This window comes from Anas acuta, chromosome 2, assembly GCF_963932015.1.
Source record: "Anas acuta chromosome 2, bAnaAcu1.1, whole genome shotgun sequence".
Lineage (NCBI taxonomy): Eukaryota > Metazoa > Chordata > Aves > Anseriformes > Anatidae > Anas > Anas acuta.
In genome coordinates, this window is record NC_088980.1 from 27924479 (window position 1) to 27930260 (window position 5782).

General features: G+C 35.8%; 1 long non-coding RNA gene across 1 annotated transcript; it reads right to left on the reverse strand.

Annotated features, from left to right (window-relative positions):
* Nucleotides 1-1356: 1356 nt before the first annotated feature.
* Nucleotides 1357-3760, reverse strand: LOC137851680 (uncharacterized). Its single transcript, XR_011093351.1, has 3 exons — nt 3600-3760; nt 3294-3453; nt 1357-2361 (listed from the first exon to the last, which is right to left on the reverse strand). It is a non-coding gene; the product is annotated as an uncharacterized lncRNA (long non-coding RNA).
* Between the last annotated feature and the right edge of the window lie 2022 nt (nt 3761-5782).

The following is a 5782-nucleotide window of genomic DNA, read 5'->3' on the forward strand; positions in this document are numbered from 1 at the left end:
TAATGAATTAATGCAGCCAAAAGATACTGAGATTAATTCCATTGCTTTCACTCTTTCATATTGAAGCATGCAAAACCACATTAGAAGCAATGTAGCAATACATGGAGTATAATGAAAATTTACTGTGGATGACAGAATCAGACTTTCAGAATGAAGTGAGTGCTTGTACATAGGGCTGTATGAGACATAATACAGTGTTTGAAGCTTTTCTTCAGCAAGCTTTTAATACCAGTGCCAAGTGATACAAAGAATTTTCAGTGAGAGAACCTGGGGAAATTTAAGGCACATCACAGTGCAGGAATTCTGCACCCAAATGTCTTATGATGTCATTGCATACACACATTGGCACAAAAAGAAATTAGCTGCAATTTTAATAATTTCTGAGCGACTGATAGCTTTTTTACATGGTCTCAGATTAATGCCTAAAGTCAGCAATTATCCTACAGCAGTCACAGAACAAATTCAGCAATCAAGTGAGGTATTAGCCTGTGACTAAAAATGACGATGTCCTAGCAAGGCTACAACTTCTGATGTTGATTTAGGTGAGACATTGAAATTTCCATCTTCACTTTTCTACCTGTAAAATTGAACTAATCTTTTTTTTTTTTAATTTAGTGTGTGTGTGTGTGTGTGTGTGTGTGTGTGTGTGTGTCTGTGTGATACCTTATTTCTGCTCTTTTCAAGAGCAGGAACAATTCCATATTGTGTACCTGTATCTGACTGAGTGAAATTCAATATATTACTGGTAATATGTAAATGTTACTGTAATACATACAGTAATATTGAAAAGCTATTCCGTGTAAAATTCATTCAAAGTAGCACAAAATTAAACTACCAGAATATCAGAATTATTTTGCCTCACTTGCTTCTATGGACTAGAAAGACCTTTAGGTGCACGTACATCTATCACAACAGCTGATTTGGCCTGTTTTTTCTTGTGAAATATAACTTTGACCAAAACCATAAGTCTTTTGGCATGCCTAATGAGCCACTCTGTATGTGTGTGTAGGAGGGGAGGATTACCTACTCAACACAACATTCAATTGTTCAGGCTAAGTGAAAAACACAATGCTCATCCACTGTCGAGTTGGACAAGCAACAAATGGCCCTTCCCTTGAGGACCTGCTGACAAGCTGCACTCTGTTTGCTTTTCTGGGCCATTTCACTTAAATAAAACTTTAAGCAGGTGATTTAGTTCCTTAAGTGAGTCTCAGAGAGAGATTATTCTGGCAGGTGGTCCTCATTGCCAGCATGCTTGATTGGTACAGTAAACCGATTCACTTATACTTGTGGATAACTTTCCAGTCTCATCGTCCCTAGAGTACTGATCTTTCAAGCACCACTTCTACACCCACTTATGTAGATGAAATTCAAGCTGGCTAGGACTTCTTTTGCATTCTTGTATTTAATTTTTACCACACTGTAAATATGTGAATGTTATTGTATGCAATGATGAAGGCAAATATTCCACTCCCAGCTGCCTTAAGGGTTCTTCACCATCAACAAAAGGCAGCAGATGGGTCTGTTTGTTTGCTTGTTTTGTGGAGAGGGAGAAAGGAGAAGAGATTTTGTGATATTTTATTCTCAATAAGATTTCTGTTTCCAGAAAACTGTGTGAAAGAAAATATTTCACATGTAGAAATATCCTTTCCAACAGGTTATGTTTCTATATGAGTCCTTGCACTGTTCTATAGCCACTGTTACAAGAATTTTGCGAAATGTCTTGTCAGTGGATTGTTAAACTGTTAAAAGCTTCTGATTCATTCCGTGTTGTCCACAACTGTGTTCTTCAGGTCCACACTCTCTGGCACACAGATACATAAATAAATGAATAAACAGCACTCTGTAAACACTAAGGTGTGGCTCACCTTGAGAGAGGAAGAGTTAAAACTAAGAGAGGTTACTCAGTGCAATAGACTAAGTATCACTGCTCAAGAGCTGGCAAAGATTTGGCTTTACTCTAACATTTGCTTTTTGCTTACTAATTTTTGGTTTGTAAAGTAATAATAATATTAACCCTTACAACATAAGGTAATTTGGGGGGATTTACTCTTAGACAAAGCCATAAAACTACTACAGTTTTATTTATTGATGCAGCAGATAGTTGGAGAAAAATAAGATGCTATTTCTCTGTCAATGAAAATACTGGCTGGTCTATGTTATGTTTTGCCATATATTTTTCTTGATTCTGGATATACTCAAATATAGAATGACTTTTTTTGTGCTGGAGGTGGTAACTGCTCTCTCATCTCTTTCTCTATAAAAGTGTCACCCTCATAATTATGATCCATTCTTTTTCTTACTAACGTGAAAGACAGGAAAACTTCTTTCTTGTCCAGGGGTAGTCAAGATGCCTTGAGTCTGGAGATCAAAGGTAGGAACAGAGATAAAAAGAAAGAGAAAAGATAGGAAAATCATGAGGTCCTGACATAAAAATTGAGTTTCTTTCTATGAATTTATTATCTATTTTCTATTTAATTTTATTATTATCTCTATTTTTTATTTTATCTCTATATTTCTATTTAATTTTATTTATTATCTATTTTCTATTTAATTTTACACTTTTTATTGAAAAAAAATATATAAAAGAAGTTTCTACATCTTTCTTAAAAAAAAAAAAAAAAAAGGCACAAACAGCAAACTCTCTACAATACAAACTTTTATTTCAAGAGCTGAAACCAGCTTCTATATTGCAAAGAATCTTTATATAAAGTTTTCTATCAGTTCTGAGTCATAGATACATTGTATCCTATATTTCTCCACTTCTCCTCTAAGTTATTCCCATCTGGTGAAATATTAACTTGACACTATTGTAGCTGATTTATCAGGGATTTGCCCAGTGTCACAGAGAAGAGATGCAGCAGACGATGGCAATTTTCCCAGTCCCAAGTTTGGTAACCTTATTTTCTTCTCCCTGTTTTTACTGTCTACCTTTCTATTGGCAATCCACTCCTGGCTCTGTGTTACCTTTAAATGGAGAATAGCTGTAACTTCAGGTATCTTTGCCCACATTTTAACAAAGACCACCATTACCGTTTTCGTCAGACAAAAATCCTATTTCCTACTTAGCTACAGGTTAAACCAAGATGTTACTCATCATAAGATAGGCACAACATCTGAAGGACAGTCTGTTCTCTGGATATCAGGGTAAGATACTTGCATTTCACCCTCTCTTCTATGTTTCTGTATTTAGACCTATATATGTAAACAATCAGAAGCACAGTTATTGGTGGAATGACTGAAAGAAAGTCTTAATGCTACCACAGACCAAACTGTTGAATGATCCCACTTACAGCAATGTCAGAGAGAAACTGTGGTGATTAGAGCAAAATCCTCAACTCCAGTGTGATCTTCTGTAAGCTGTGACACAGCTAGAAGCAATGGCTGTGTCAGGAGAGAGAGGAGGGCAGCACTTGCTCACAGGAGCCTCCTCATGCATCACTGTCAAGCAGCCTGTAGAGAAAAAGAAGCAAATCCTCACTGTGAAATTGTTTCCCAGATTCAAGGAGCAGCAGCAGTGGTGCAGTCTGCTGCTCTTATACAAAAGGTGTCAGCCAAGGGAACAGAGGTAGTCCTGTGAAAACAACAACTTGCTGAACCCGTTTAAACAACATCCGTGCAGTATTAGTAAAAGCCACGCAGCATAACGATGGAGGAGGAGTATATTAAGCAAGTGTGGAGATGAGGCATGAGAGAAAGAGTGTTTTGTAAAAGAAAACAGTTCAGCTACATTTTCTTCCCTGATTGCATTGGAAGCAGCTGTGGCTAAGCCACTGCAGTTTTGGGGAGCTCTGTCAGTTATTATTCAGCACAAACTGCAAACCAATGAGAAACCCTCAGGAAGGGTACCCATCTGTCCACAGGGCCAGATTACATAGAAAATGAGAAACTGTCAGAAAATGACCAGCCTAAAGGATAAAAAGAATCAGCAGTTTGAATACTATGAAAAGTATTTCCCTCAGTCTCTGTTACAGCTGCCTGTTTGCAAGCCTCCAGGCCTCTTAAGCAAACGAGAATGGGGAAAATCAGCACCAGCCCTGAGCAAACAATGAAGAGCATGTGGACCAACAGGCCTGCATGGCCTTCTGTCTTCTCTAGGTCTGACAGCACACACCATTCAAAGTCGGGTACATGAGTTGACAGTGTCATAGAGAATGATGCAGTGAACCAGCTTAAGCATACCTGTGCAAAAATTGGGTTTCCCTAACTCATATAAGCCCTGGCTGCCTTGTAATTAACTTTGACCAATTTAGAAATGGAGTGTTGCTCAGAATCTGCCTGATTTATCATTATACAGCACATTTAAGAGGAAACAAGTATGTGATCCAGCCTGAATTCCTAGGCACAATAAGGTGGCTAACATATTTGAAACAAGCTAGGCTGAATATTTAGTCCATTTCAGTATTTCCCATCTACTTAAAAGGATAATTGACACTACAGGATTTAATTTGATTTTATAGCTTATTGTTATTTATCAGTATTCAGTCACCACAACTGCAATGTATACAAATAAAGGGAAGTACTTAAAACATCAGCTCACATAGAATCACTAATACTATCCATTTTACTGCTCTCTATTTAATACCAACGTCCAATAAATAACTATTGCTAATAATAAAAGTAGAATTGTAATTGAAGTAAATGCCATTCACACTGAAAAATAAATGATGCATTTATGAGAAGAATATGATGTCCTATGAGACAAATTATTATATGCAGTACACTAGAGAGTAAGATTGTAATGGGGGGAAAAAGTGATAGAATGCCTGCAAATTTAAAAAGCAAGGAAATTCAAGATCTGAACAGAATTTGCCACTGATATAGCTATTGTGGTAATGATTCTTCAAGTTTTCTTCTCTTTCAAGACTTATCCCTAAATTCTCAGTGAACCTGCATAATTGTACTATTTTTGTTTCTTTTGTGGTGGAAGAACCTGAGAGAACAGCTCACAGAACTATCTTTTTGTTCCTCCAATAAATTAGTAAAATCATGGATTCCAAAGTTTAAAAAATTGTTATATTTGTTTGCTTCCATCAACATACTTCAAGGTGAGTAATCTATTTCAGTGGAAATACTGCATCCAGATTTATAAACCTGTGCTTATAAACTTTATTTCTTCTGCCTGTGTGTAAGCTGAGTCTCATAGACTGCTGTTGCCTTTGTGGGACACATTACTAAATTGTTGTGCTAGGTGTCTTTTTCTCAAGAGTGTTCATACCAGCTGGAGTAGCACTTTAGTTTGTGGCTGGATTACTCATTCTGCCAAATAACAGTAAGACTCTGACATTAATGGGGATAATGGTATATACCAACAATTTATATACCTGAAAGAATCAAGCTGTAACTACTCTTGATGTATTTGTAAATATACATTCTTATTATCAAGAACAGCAATGAATTTCACAAACATGAATCCACAGAGCAACATTATTTTTGCTTTTATATTGCTAATGTAAGGTAATAATAAATTTGAATGAAATATTTAGCACTCTTTTTAAAAATATAATCATACAAGATCTTTCAAAAATACATAAAAAAATAAACTATTATGCATATGGTTGGATTGAATGAAATGGGAGACAAAGAAGAAGTATATATAAAATGCAATAATTTTACATGTGAACTAAAATAAGTATATTTGTAGCATAACTGTAAACAGTGAGTTTTTTTTTTTTTTGTGTGTGTGTGTGTATGTTTGTTTTGTTTTGTTCTGTTTTGTTTTTCATTTTATTTTCTACTGTGGAAGATTTCAGAAGTGAATAAAATCTTGTTTTCATTAATA